This window comes from Mus caroli, chromosome 15 (genome assembly GCF_900094665.2).
Source record: "Mus caroli chromosome 15, CAROLI_EIJ_v1.1, whole genome shotgun sequence".
Taxonomy (NCBI): Eukaryota; Metazoa; Chordata; class Mammalia; order Rodentia; family Muridae; genus Mus; species Mus caroli.
The window spans coordinates 20,876,609-20,890,190 of NC_034584.1; the positions used below are offsets into that span (position 1 = coordinate 20,876,609).

General features: G+C 43.2%; 1 long non-coding RNA gene across 1 annotated transcript; it reads right to left on the reverse strand.

The window, feature by feature from the left end:
* Positions 1 to 952: 952 nt before the first annotated feature.
* Positions 953 to 13,269, reverse strand: LOC110310661. The gene is made up of 5 exons (XR_002379860.2): positions 13,155 to 13,269; positions 9,777 to 9,938; positions 9,023 to 9,129; positions 1,701 to 1,793; positions 953 to 1,396 (listed from the first exon to the last, which is right to left on the reverse strand). It is a non-coding gene; the product is annotated as an uncharacterized LOC110310661 (long non-coding RNA).
* Between the last annotated feature and the right edge of the window lie 313 nt (positions 13,270 to 13,582).

A 13,582-nucleotide genomic window follows, 5' to 3' on the forward strand; every position in this document is an offset into this window, starting at 1 on the left:
CACATAGGAAGTGGTGTCTCTTTACATGTTGTCTCAAGAGTTCGGAGAATCTTGTCATCGGAGGTAACTTTTCTCACTTGTCACCTAGGATTCCACTGGGCAACAATTGTTGCTCCTCATTTACGCACACTCATGGCTTTACGAAAGCTCCTCTTAACAAGTGACTCTTTTGTGTTTACGATATGAATTCCATACAATATTTGAGTAAAGAATTAGTGAATATTGAATATGTTGTTGCCAACATAGTTTGTATTGAATTTCCTACAGAGCACAACACGAATAAAAAAGCAAACTCTTCCATATGAAATGCTGAATCCTAATCTCTCTCTCTCTCTCTCTCTCTCTCTCACACACACACACACACACACACACACACACACAGAGAGAGAGAGAGAGAGAGAGAGAGAGAGAGAGANTCTCTCTCACACACACACACACACACACACACACACACACAGAGAGAGAGAGAGAGAGAGAGAGAGAGAGAGAGAGAGAGAGAGAGAGAGAGAGAGAACATCTAGTCAGGTGAAATGCATTGCAGTAACATGAAAAAAGTGGCAGCTTTGTGAACGTGTAGGACATGAAGTTTTTCATGAAAGGGGAAGGGCTCCATGGAAGACTCACTTACAACCCATCACTCATGAGTGCTTCTGCAACCTCCTTCCTATGTACCTTCCTAATCCTAGAGCTCGCTGCCCTCAACCCCCACACCCCCATTATTGGGAACCCCACCTGCCTCTATCTAGCCTGCCAGCTTCTGCCTCTGAGACTCCAGTAAACTCAACCCTTCTTGGATCCTGTGTCCTTATCTCTCAAATACTTCTGAGCAGGCATTTCCTGAATGATGTTTATTTATAAATTATCCATGTATACCCTCTAATTTCAAGGCCAGTATCAAAACCCAGCAAAGTTAACATCTTTCCTATTTTCATTTTAAATCAAAGAACACACATGCACTTGATTTTCTCTTTTATTTCCTCGATTCATTTGGGGGTACAAGTCTACTTTGCAACTTGGGAGATCCCCATTCAAAACAGCCGCTACATTAACATTTATGAAATAATAAGAGATCATAACTAAGATCCCGTCTGCTCTCCAGCAATTGTGGTTTTTAGTTTTTACTCTGAAGTAATAACAGTGCCACTCCAGATTTCTGCTTTTGCCCACAGGCCCTCAGACCTGGCTACAGAGATAAACATATATACACAGAGATTAAACAGATGCATGGCTGCAGAGAGACCTTACTCAGTAAAATGCTTGCAGCTCAAACATGAGGACCCACATTCAATACCCAGAACACACAGAAGCTGGGCATCGGCACAGAAACAGTCCGGTCCCTGGCTCCTGGGTCAGCCATCCTCTTCTTGATGTGTTCCATGTTACTGAGAGTCCCTGCCTCAAAAATGCAAGGTGAGCGCTCAGTTATTATGGGTGTCTGCATAAGCAAGAGACAGATTCTCCTGCAGCCATGCAAAAAAGCAGCATGGTGCGGTAGGGGTGGGGGTGGGGGTGGGAGGTGGGGGAAAGGGTAGGAGAAGGGCAGATCTCTGAAGCTCATTAGTCAGCCAAACAGGATTGACGAACTCTGGGTCAGTGAGATGCGGTGTTGAAATATAAGGTCGAGAAGGGCAATTAAGGAAGGTACAGAAGCCAACTTCTGGCCTCCATGTGCCTGTGCACATATGTGCATCCATACTTACCTGCACACAAACATATGCACACACCGCACACACATACACAGACCAGTGAATAAAGTGCTTCTTTGCCTTGAACTCGAGCTGGATCACCAGAACCTAGGTTTAAAAAAAAAGAAAAAAAAGAAAGAAAAAAAAGGCAAGAAGGCTTCTGGGTAATTGGCAATTATTTTTGGTCCTGGGTAAGTTGCACATGCTCCCAGTGACTGGCCCCACACCCACAAGCCTTTGGGAAGTACTAATTGGAGTCAGTGATTTATGAAGAAGGAGGGGGAGGGGGGAGGAGGAGGAGGGGGGAAGGGAGTGGAGAGGAAGACATGAATTTGGGAAGGGGAAGTCCTGTCATCTGACAGATGGGAAATGGGTAGCTCTTAACCGGCCCCAGCTGGAGAGGTCTACGACTCATAAATCCAAACAGATCCCACCTGCACCCCAACATATGCCGTGGCACTTCATTTCCATGGTTCAGTCCCTGCTGCTCATCTGCGGCCACCTCCCCATCAGTGGCACCAGCAGGCTCTGCTCTCTGCACCGCCCCTCACAAGTATGCTCCTTCGTCCTCTCCCTCATGCCCACACGCACCAGCCACCCCCTTCCCACCCCACCACAGAGAAGACTCTTCAGTCTACCTTTTCCCTCTGCTGCTAACTACCCAGGCTCCCAGCATTCCTTGCTTCAGTAATTACATCTGTTTCCTCTGCCCACCTCCATGTTCGCCTATAGGAGTGATAACCTGGCTATCCTCATGAGAACGTTCATCCTACATGATTACTCCCAATCAATGATGGTTATTTTACACCATCAAACCTGCTCCTGCTTTTGTAAGCATCAGAAAGGTCTATAACTCTGTCCTAGCTGGGTTTTGTGTGTCAACTTGACACAAGTTGGAACTATCAGAGAGAAAGGAGCCTCCCTTGAGGAAATGCCTCCATGAGATCCAGCTGTAAGGCATTTTCTCAATTAGTGATCAAGGGTGGGAGGGTCCATGGTGGGTGGTGCCATCCCTGGGCTGGAAGTCCTGGGTTCTATAAGGAAGCAAGCTGAGCAAGCCAGGGAAAGCAAGCCAGTAAGCACCACCCATCCATGGCCTCTGCATCAGCTCCTGCCTTCAAGTTCCTGCCCTGTGTGAGTTCCAGTACAGACTGCCTTTGGTGATGAACAGCAATGTGGAAGTGTAAGCTGAATAAACCCTTTCCTCCCCAACTTGCTTCTTGGTCATGATGTTTTGTGCAGGAATACAAACCCTGACTAAAACAAACTCCAAAATATGATTATCTGTCTTGAATTATTAACACATATTAATCTCTCCTTTATCTTTTGAGACCCAGGTTAAAAGTCACTTCCTTCTGTGTCCCAAACCCTTACAAAGTCACAGCCTCCCTAAATTTTCAAAGGATTCATGCAAATCTCTCTTATGCAGATGTTAGCTTTCTGTTTGTTTGTTTGCTTGCCAACCCAGTTAAGGAAACTCACTATTATTCCCACCAGTTCCCAGAAATGGATTTATGTTTGGGTAAAGGGTGGAGCGTGGTAGCAGCCAACAAGATAGAATTCCTTTAGTTCATGAAAGGCTTCTGGGTAATTGGCAGTTATTTTTGGTCACTGGTAGGTAGTTAGATGGATGGAGCGAAGGAAGAAGAGGAGAGCAGAGAAGTCAAGAAAGGGAAAGGGGTCACAAATGGTTCTCATAATAGTGAGGAAGTCAAATAGAATGGGTGAGAACATCCACGTAATGTCCTAAAGAATGGGGGAGTCCATTACTTTATTACTGACTTATTTATTCTGTATGTTGTAGGCATGTTTGTGAGTGCCGGTACATCGTGGAGGACAGAGGGCAGCTCCTAAGAGGAGCTCCTCTCCTCTACCTTGTGAGCTCAAATCTCCAGGCCTGTGCACAAGAAGCTCTATGCCCGAGACACTTCTCTGTTTCTGTCTCTCAATTTTGGATTAATTTCTCTATACCTCTGTGACATAACCTTCCTGGTCATCAGACGACTAGCAAAATCCCAGCTGATTCATGTGTGCACGTGTGGGTTCTGCATGAGTTCCCATGCCTGAGTTCAGCCCAGGAGGCCAGAAGAGGGCTTTGGATCCTAAGAAACTGAAATTATAGATGGTTGTGGGAGACCACATAGGTACTAGAAACAGAACCTGGGTCATCTGCAAGTACAGGAAGCGTCCTTAACTTGAGCCATTGCTCAAGCCCCTTATGCACAGTGTATTTTATTAGAAGGAACAAAATAATCAGAGTTATCATGTAACTTTGGGATGAATCCAAGGAAAGAATAAAGGAACAGCTGCAAGACAGAGTGGAGAACAAAAGTTCAGCAGACGCTGGAGGACCAAAGTCAAAGTTACTAGTCAGGACAGGTATGCGCAGGAAATTTGACAATAGCATTGACCTTCTGTGGTCTCGAGGCCGGGAGATTTGAGTAGATCTAATCTAGCTCTCAGACAAGGGTGGGAATACCCTGTTGACGTTGGGCTTACTCCGTACGTGACTCCACTGTATCTGGATCTTCTCCCGGTTGACATACTAAGGGACAAATGATTCAAGGACAGAAGCAAAGTGGTTGTTTTAAAAGGAGTAACAAATATTAACACATTACTTGAGGGAAACCAGGAAAGGGGATAACATTTGAAATGCAAATAAAGAAAATATCTAATAAAAATGTTTAATTAAAAAAACACATTACTTGGTAAGTTTTAACTATTTAATGAACACTAAGAATTTAGGTAACCACGATTGGAATGTGCTGGTTTGAATGAGATGGCCCTCGTAAGCTCATACATTTGAGTGCTTGGTCCGCAGTTAGTGGAACTATTTGGGAAGGACTAGGAGGTCTGGCCATCTTGGAGAAGGTGGTCACTAGAGGTGGGCTTTAAGCTTTCTAAAGCCCATGGCAGGCCCAGTCTCTCTCTCTCTCTCTCTCTCTCTCTCTCTCTTTCTCTCTCTCTCTCTCTCTCTCCCTCTCCCCAGCAATTTTGGGTCAGATGTGATTTCTCAGCTACTTCTCCATCACCATGCCTACCTGCCTGCTGCCACATATCCATCCCATCATGATGATAATGGACTAGCCCTCTATAAGCAAGCCCCCAGTTAAATGCTTTCTTTTAAAAGCTACCCTGATCATGATGTTTCCTCACAACAATAGAACAACAAGACAGGTAAGCTAATATTCTGCAACTGTTGATCAAAACTATTATCCAACAGCACACATGATTCTTATATTTGTTATATGGTAACATTAATTTATTTATTTTTAGTGTTTTCATGTGAGTAAAATAGTCCTTGTGCTTTTGTGGTATTTGGTTGAGTATCAATACCTCTGCCTTTACTTATTTCGTTATTCATTTTCTATTATATATTTTATTATTTAAAACAAATTTTAAATTTAAATATATTTCATCATATTCTTCTCCTCCCCCAAGTCCTTCTAGATCCTCTCACTGTCACTATCCACCCAACCTTATGTTCTTTTTCAAAGCAAAACAAAATGAAAAAACTAATACAAGAGATTCCTCAATCCAAGAAAACAAAGTAGCACCCAAAACAAAAACAAAACAAAACAAAAAAACCAAAACACCAAACTGTAACCAAATAAAAGCATGCAAAAAACAAACTTGTGGATTCCATTATGTTGATCAACTACTTCTGAACATAAGGCCTGTCTTGGAGTCATTAATATACCCAGTGTCCTTGTTCCATTGGCAAAAACTAACTTTCCCTCTCCCAGCAGATATAAATGACAGGTCAATTGTTAACCTTTACCCTCATGGCTAGGTTTCCATTCAGTCATTAAAAAATATCTATATGCAATAAGATAAAACAACTACTATTAAACCAAAGTCAGATAAGACCAATCAACTGAAGGAAAGGACCCAAGAGAAGGCACAAGAATCAGAAACCCACTGGTTCCCACACTCAGGATTACCATTAAAACACTACACTGGAAGCCACTCTATAAATGTAGAGGGCCTGGTGCAGGCCCACGCAGACCCTGTGCCTGCTGCATCAGTCTCTGGAAGGTCATACAAGCATCCATCATATTGATTTAGAGAGCCTTGTTTTCTTGGTGTCCTCCATCCCCTATGGCTCTTACACTTCTCTCCCATGGGGAGCCCTGAACTCTTTTCCCTGATGAGAAAGATTTGATGGTGACATCCCACTTAGGGCTGAGTGTTCCAAGTTCTAGTATCTCTGTATGTCTGACTGTGGATCTCTCTATTTGCCCCAATCTGCTGCAGAGCTATTGTTATTAACAATCCACACTGAATTGAGTCAGTGCTGTAGTTTGGATATTGAGTGCCCCCAACAGCCCATTTAAAGGAGTTTAAAATTCCTGCAAAGCCCTCTAAGGGTTTCTTAAGTCACTGGGAGTTCAACTATAAGGGGGACTGTGAACTTTGGTTCCATTCTACATCTTTGCTTCCTGGCTCAGGATGTGCTAATAGCATTCCCATAATTATATGGGATTATATGCTACTTCATCAATGGACCAGACAAGTCATAGACAGGAGCCTCCAAAACACTAAGAGAAAACACATCTTCTCTCTTCATAGAATGATTATCTCAAGTATTCTATTACAGTGCTGAAAGCTAGCACTTCCAGATGATCTGAAGGTTAGGCCCAAGTACCAACTAGGGGTTAATACACACACACACACACAACTAGGGGTTAATACATACACACATACACAACTAGGGTTAATACACACACACATACACACACATATAAACACACACACAACTAGAGGTTAATACACACATATATACAACTAGGAGTTAATACACACACACAACTAGGGGTTAATACGTATACACATAAACAACTAGGGGTTAATATACACACACAACTAGGGGTTGATACACACACACAACTAGGGGTTAATACATACACATACACACACATATACACACATACACAACTAGAGGTTAATACACACATACACACACATACATACATACATACACACATACATACACAACTAGGGGTTAATACACACATACACACACATACATAAATACACACATACATACACAACTAGGGATTAATATACACACACACACAACTAGGGGTTAATACACACATACACATACATACACAACTAGGGGTTAATACACACACACAACTAGGGGTTAATACACACATACACATACATACACACATATATATATACACACACACATATATAACTAGGGGTTAATACACACATAAACACACACTTGCAAGCACTGAAAAAGAGACACGTAACCACGTGTGATTGTATGCTGTTATGGACTAAATTGGGTGTCTCTACAATTGAGATGTTAAAAAATTTTTAAACCCCCAGAATCCCTGATTAACTATATTTGGAGATCAGGGCTTTTAAAGAAAAAATTTAATCCAATACAGCCTCGGGCAGGACATTAATCTGCTATAACTGGTGTTCTCACCACAGGAGAATGCTAAGAAAGAGGTGAGAGCCCATGTAAGGATACAGAAGGAGACAGGAATCTAAAGTACAGAGGGCAGGCTCAGAGGAGACCAATCTTACGGACACATTTGATCGTGGTTTGCAGCATTCACAACTATAAGAAGATAAATTTTCATTTTAAGCCCCCCCCCACCACCACCATCACCAATATGTCATATTCAGCTATAGCAAATCTAGAAAACTAACTCAGAGACCACATTCCCCAAACTAAGAATTAAGGAGTGGGGCCTCACACATGTAAATGATTCATGGACCTGGGGACTAAAATGCATTTGATTAGAACCCCAGCCACTGAGGCTCACCCCATTGCGACTACAAAGTCTTACTTTCAAACAGAACTTTGCCTGGTCTTAGGAAACTGCTTCCACTTTGTAACCTCTAAGCAAAAAAAAAAAAAAAACAAAAACAAAACAAAAAAAACAAACAAAAAAAAACTGTCCAATACTGCGGCTGGAAGTCTACCAGCCCCAGCTTGGAAACTAAAGCTAGACCAACTGCATCCTCTTCAGGTCACTTAGAAAAACAAATGGATGCCAGGGCCAAAAGAATGGGAATGGGTGGGTAGGGAAGTGGGGGGCGCTATGGGGGACTTTTGGGATAGCATTGGAAATGTAANTGAGGAAAATATGTAATAAAAATATTAAAAATTTAAAAAAAAAAGAAAAACAAATGGAATGGAATGTTAGGAGACAGAGAAACTGGACTTTCTCAGCCTTAACATTTAAGTGTGGTCTAAATTATTGTAACGTCACACGGTTCTAATTTTAGGAAAAAGGGGCAAGCTGAGAATCCTGCATACCTCTATGAAGACAAGGCGTTCATGAGAAATTCACAGGCTCTGAGGCCAAGGAGCTACAGAATTAGAAGAGACCAGGAGTGGAGAAAAAAAAGATTCTTTTAAAAAAAAAAAAAACTAAATAATATTCAAGATGTAAATCTGAGAAGGAATTGCACGTTGGCCCTGCTTGTTGATACAGTGCAAATTGGACACAATACCTGTTTTCTCTCTCTCTCTCTCTCTCTCTCTCTCTCTCTCTCTCTCTCTCTCTCTCTCTTTCTCTGTCTCTCTCAAAGCAAGAATTGAAAAAAAAATCAAAGCTCTCGTTTATTAATTGCACTCCAAAAAAGTGTGTGTGTGTGTGTGTGTGTGTGTGTGTGTGTGTGTGTGTGTGTGTGTGTGTTTAGAAGTCTGCTGGGGATCTAGAGGAAAAAAAAAAAAACGTTAACTCCCGAGAGACCCTCAGGAAATGCAAGCCAGGTGTGAATTCCTTTGTTTCTCACCAGAAGACTTCAGGCCCCTCCACAGTTACTCTGTCATTCTGGTCTCACCACAGGTTAGGGAAGTACAGCTAAATAAGAAGGAGACTCAAACTGAGTGTTCTGAACCAAATACAAACATTCAATCAACTCTGGGGCTAAGATGGCAAAGGAGAAGCAAACATAAAATTGCCCAATTCACAAAGGCAACGAAGAAATAAGCATAGCTGGAGAAAATTAAATTATACCCGGTTCTTAAAACAAATGAAGTCGGGAGGGGGGCGGTGTCTTATGCTAAATCTTTGAAAACTGTTACCCCCAAAGCAGGTGTACCTAACCTCACTCTTCCAAAGCAATCACTAAATAAAAGGATGAAATGTTCGGTTAGAAACCTCCCCAGGTCAGAGGGAAGAAACTAGCAAGAGCTAGTGCTGGCCAGATGAAGTGAAGTGGAATGTCTCCCTGAAGGAGACCCACCAGGACTGAGGGAATTCTTGGAGGTTATCTTTACAAACAAACGGGGCTTCCCGACACACATAAAAACAGAAATCTCTTAAAAGGGAAAGCAGTTAAAAAAAAAAAAAAAAACTCACTGAGATGGGCTGGGTCCTAGACACAAACTGCACAGGAACCAGATTTTAAGTCCTCAGCCTTCTGCAGATTAAAACGGCAGGCCCAGGAGATGAGAAAGAGCCGAGCCCTGCAAGAGACAGTTTCAGAGCAGGACTGCAGGCTGCAGGGGTCTCTCCTGAGCTGAGTGGCTTCTGGCAGGTTACCTCACACTGCCTCTGTGCTCTCCTCTGTGATTTTATCCTACCCAAGCTTGGGACAAAATCACATAATTTAAGACCAGTCTATAGAAAAATGCCAGGCCCTTGGCAAGTGCCCCTGCTGGGTCCGGCACGGCTGCGTAACCCATAGGTAAACTTCACTTCCTTTTCTCCTGCTGGCCAGGGAGGAGTGGAGGAGCCATCGTGGGCCAGGTGCCAGATAAAATACTGGTGATTTAAGCTCCAAAGATACAACCCAAGAACTGACGAAGCTCTGACACAGTGATATAGGGGAAGAAACCAAACAGCAACACTGACTCCCTTCGCTGTGCACCGCTGCAAAGACCTCTGGGAGATTGGCTCTAGAAATTCCCACTGCTAGCAGCTGTCAGCAGTTACATGAAGGCATGGGGGAGCCTCGACTCTACTTACCAAGCCTGACCTGTGCTTCGGATATTCCTGTGTAAGTGGTGGGCTGTTTCTTACCTCTTCCTGCTCACACGCTATCTGCCAACTCCCAATCCCAGCCAACGCCTTCTGTCCCATATATTCATTCCACTTAATCCCAGGACATTACCTGAATTTGTTTCTTAAGCCGCTGTATCATACTCAAACATCTGAGTTCGTTTGCCCTTGTCCTCACGTCATCCCACCTGAGTGAGCACAGCTTTCCAGCCTCACAAATTCCGATCGTTACATCCTTAGACCTTACCGGCCTTTGCCTGATCCCCCATGATCCCTGACAGGAAAGAGAAGAGAACTAGTTTAAAAGCAGGATCAGGGGGTTTAATTACACTGATTATGTGTGCCATTTGGCAACAAAGTCCCTGAATTTGTGCAGTCTATAACTCAAATGCTCAGGAGCTCTGCTCCGTGATAGGTAGAGAATACCATGAGTTTTTACAGAGTACGTCTCTAGTACACCAAGGACAGTCAACTCTCTTTAACAAGATCAGGATTAACTGTACAACGCAAGGAGTCGTTGACCTGGGAATACTGAAAGTCCCAGGACCACAGCCTTTGTGGCTAGCACACAACCAGTGAGTTAAGTTGTGGTAAAAGATGAAGCCAGAGGGACAGTTGTCCCAAACCAGATAGGACCTTACAAGCCAGTCCAGAGGGTCCCATCTGATCCCTTATAGCACTTGGAGGTTTTTAAGAATTTTAAAGGTAGGCAGAGGATGGAAACACCCATGACTACAGCCATAGTTCAGTTTGTTTGTTTGTTTTTTGTTTTTTAACAGCTTAGAGATGAGATAAAGGAGCTCAATATAGCACGATAAACCAATGGGGAGATTAATTCTATAACCCTGGGAAGAGATGAGGATAGCTTAGAAAACCGGTCAGTATCTTAATCACTGTTCTATTGCTGTAAAGAGACACCATGACCAAGGTCATCTTTCTCATAAAAGAATGCACTTAACCAGGGGTGGCACACAGCCAGTACAGTCTCCAAGCAGCAGGGTTCTACAGCGGGTCCTTTGAGAGGTCACTGGGTCACGGTGGCTCGGACCTTATGAACAGATTAACCTATTTGTGAATTCACTCCTTAATAGGTTATTGAGCCACCTAAAGACTTTAGGAGATGGAACCTAGTTGGAGGAAGTGTATCATCTGGGGTGTGGCTTTGAGGGTTCTACTTTGTACACCACCACCACCTCTGCTTTCTGGCCTCCACGAGTTGATTAGCTTTCTTCTGAAACACTCCATTGCTGTAGTGAACTGCCTCACATATGTATGTATACATTTAAGTCAAGTGTTTGCCACACTAGTGCAGAGATGGCTAATTCAGAGTTATGAAGAGACTAACATGCTAAAGTGAAGCGGGCACAAATGCTGATGGCTCTGAGATGAAGCGTCAGAGACTATGTGTGTATTGTCTACATGGATGTCCAGTTGGCCTTAAAGGTCACAGATGTCAACCTAGAGACAGAGATCATGAACCAAGTCCTCAAGGCTTTCTGCTAGGTGAGTAATCAGAAGTCCGGCAGACAGCAGAAATCCTTTAATGGGTAGCAGGATAAGATCACACAAGTGGGCAACATGACTCAAAACCAAGAGGATTTTTCTCACAGGAGAAATGGAGCTGTATCCAGACACAAAGAAGAGATGGAAGGCGATCTTGATTCCCCTCCTGGGTTCGGGTAGGAAAAAGAGCAGCCTTCACTTGAATGGATCTAAACAGAAAAGCCGAGTCCTTGTCTGAGGCCTACAGAGCTGTGGAAGGTTAATGAAAAAGTCCCCACAATGAAAAGGACAGGAGGTTTCCAATAAGCCAAGAAGAAGGACATAGAGAAAGGTATGAACTAGGGAGGAACACCCCAGACATGGTATAGTTTGAGCAAATCTGGGTGAAAATCCCCGAGTGACATCAAAGGAGAAAGACAGGCTCCCAGTGAGACAGGAAACTCAGGGCCCTGCTTGCTGGGTATGTGTAACCTAGACCTGGAGAGGAGCTGGTGACTTGGTTCTAGACCTCAACTCTGCCTCAGATATCAGCTGCCTCAGAGGCAAGGACACCTTTATCCTTTTTTTGTCTCAACATTTTGTTTTGTTTTGTTTTGTTTTGTTTTGTTTTGTTTTGTTTTGTTTTGTTTTGTTTTGTTTTGTTTTGTTTGAGACAGGGTCTCTCTGTCTGTTCCATGCTATCCTGGAATTTGTTCTGTAGATTAGACTGGCCTCGAACTCAGAGATCTGCCTGCCTCTGTCTCCTGAGAGTTGGGATTAAAGACGTGCATCACTATCTGGCTATAGATATAAAGGTTTCTGCTTTATATCATATGATATATAAAACACTTTAAAACCTATGTGTAATATACAAATGTGTAGAAATATTCAAGTTAAGAAGCCAATAATAGTTATATTCATATTCTGATGTTATTGTACTTTTTAAAAATATCTTAGGCCCCTGTTTTCATTCATAACTTCTATTTTCTAGCAAAGTAGACATCATTGGCAACCAGCAGGATGACCTTTAAAAAATGACTATTATCTGTCTGGGGTTGTTTTCAAAGAGGAATCTGCTCGGCAGCAACTTCTAATCTGGATTCAGCCTATGCTCTCTGCAGCATGTGAGGTTAATGTAGAACATTTTGAACTAATAATCACCAGCTCAGATGGAGGAAGGAGTCTCGGGAGGATGATCATAGAGTCCCCTCCAGGAGCAAAACCTTCCTGCTAAGCAGACTCACACCCTCCAGTGCCTGCCCCTTCAGAAGGTCACAGGGAACCTCTGCGCTTCGACTCCCATGTCATCCCGGGATGTCCACATCCTGAGACTGGCGTACACTGAGATGTACATACCAGGCTAAATCAGCTCTGCCCCAGCCTCGAGGGTTCCTCTGTTCTCAGCTCTGTGAGGCTTCTGTGAGGACTGGGTCCCAGTTCCAAGTCTCCCTCTCTTATTCCTTCCTTTCCAAATTACCAGACCCCCAAATACTAAGTGCTGTGATTTGAATGTGTACCACAAATTTACATGTTAGACATAGTCCCCCAAATATATTGATGGTATTTGGAAGAAGGATATTTAAAATGTGAGGCCCAGGTGATGATGCTAGAGGCTTTGCAGGGAGAAGCACAGGTTGCTGAGATTGTTGTCTCCACACATGATACCTACCCTATCCCAGCTCCTGAAGCAGTGGAAGGCTTTTATTCATCAGACACTGAGCAGATGCCAGCACCAGTCTGTTGGCCCTCCCTACATTCATAAATTCAACTATTTATGCATTTACCTAGTCGTAAGTATTTTATTAGAGTGACATAAAATGGACTGAGACATTAATAAAAAAATTTAATCTCCTTCACAAGGGTATGAAGGGCCACTGAATGAATGGAGCCCGATTCATCCAATGTCATAGTTTATAGGATGCAGAATGAACACCATCTGCTAGGTGCTGAAGGACAGGGAACTAGCTTGCCTACTCATGCGGAGTTGGAACTCCCAGTGACAACTTACCCAAAATCTCACATGGCTGGTTGGCTTTATCTCCTGCCGCTCCTGCAACCCATCCTTCTAGCCGGAGTCATGGCGATTCTGCTGTTCCCCTCTACATTCTGCCCATACAACTCTAAGGGTCCTGCCTTGTGCCCATGCCCCGCCCCATGCCCATCCATTAGCTGTTGGCATCTTTATTGATTGATCAAAAACCAATTGGTTACAAGGACCTTCAGCATTTGGACACACACACAGTTTCCCGATTGAATCAAAGCACGAGAAGCAGTCTCCAACAAGAGCTACTGTAATGATTAACATACCTGGAAGTCAATCATTAAATAAAACTAGATAACAATGACCTCAAACTGGTTCAAAGTTAACCCCTACGTCATTTTAGCAGATGCCTCACAAATTACAGTGTTACATCATCCCAGCAAATGCCTATCTGC